This window comes from Austrofundulus limnaeus, unplaced genomic scaffold, assembly GCF_001266775.1.
Source record: "Austrofundulus limnaeus strain Quisiro unplaced genomic scaffold, Austrofundulus_limnaeus-1.0 Scaffold74, whole genome shotgun sequence".
Classification (NCBI taxonomy): domain Eukaryota; kingdom Metazoa; phylum Chordata; class Actinopteri; order Cyprinodontiformes; family Rivulidae; genus Austrofundulus; species Austrofundulus limnaeus.
Window position 1 is genome coordinate 1,867,310 of NW_013952476.1, and position 1,094 is coordinate 1,868,403.

At 30.7% G+C, this 1,094-nt stretch overlaps 1 protein-coding gene across 1 annotated transcript in view; it reads right to left on the reverse strand.

Annotated features, from left to right (window-relative positions):
- LOC106519273 (TGF-beta receptor type-2) overlaps window positions 1-1,094 on the reverse strand; it is a gene marked incomplete at its 5' end in the record, with an annotated part of 34,869 nt that overhangs the window by 31,679 nt on the left and 2,096 nt on the right.

The following is a 1,094-nucleotide window of genomic DNA, read 5'->3' on the forward strand; positions in this document are numbered from 1 at the left end:
TGTATATATATATATATATATATATACACACACAAAAGATTTTCAGTAAGATATGTTTTTGAAGAACTTGAATAGATCTTAATGTATTTTAAATGGAAGAAATGTTTAAAAAGATACCACATTTCCTAGTTTGAATGATAATAAGCCCTCATGAAGACAGTTTAAAGTGGAGTCTTAAAGAAGCCGTAGTGACACATTTATAGCTGAAACATGAGGAAGGTGTGCTCAAGTGTTGCTATAATGACTTGTTGATTTTACTGTTGGTACCAGCAGCTGTGTAAACACTGTTCAACATAGTTTAGCTTCTTTAGCTCATGTTGAAATGACCCTGTTTATCTCAAAGCAAGAACAATTTGTCTTTTTTCCTCTAGTAAACTTCATCAAATGTGTGAAAAGTAAAACACGGAGTTTTTGTTTTAAATATGTTCTAAATAATAAGTTGTTTTTGTATGAGTAACATGTGAGGAAAAGCTGCTCAAATACATCAGCYGGCACTTTTATCATCACCCACTGTCAAAGACAAAAAGGTAGTTTTTGTGTTGTCTGTTAGCGAAATATCTCATGAACGACTGAATGAATTTTAATGAAGTTTTTAGAAAAAAACGTATTGGATGTACATTTATGACTCATTATGTTTTGGAGTCAACCTGCTTCAAAATGGCTGCCACAGCTTGAAAACACAAAAATAACTATAATTCAAAAGAGGTATATAAAGAACTTGGAACAATAACTGAGTAAAAGTAAAAAAGACTTATGTAAAGGAATTTCACTGATAAGAAAAGTATTATACAATCACAATAATTGGGAAAGTAAAAGGAAAAATAAACGTAATTTTTTTTACAAACACTCTAAAAATGAAGAGTTGAATTAAACTAAGTTATGTCACCTGGTTCCATTGAYTGAAGTTGAGTGAATGGTTCAGTTTGCTCACCTGGCTTGATGGAACCAGCTGATATAACTTGTTTCAGTAAATTGTTAAGTAAACTTAACACTTCATGTTTTAGAGTACATAAACCACTCTTTGCATGACGAGCTCTCATATTTAAATTTGTAACATGTCACTAGATGTTAACTTTTAAATAAAGAAGTAAAAG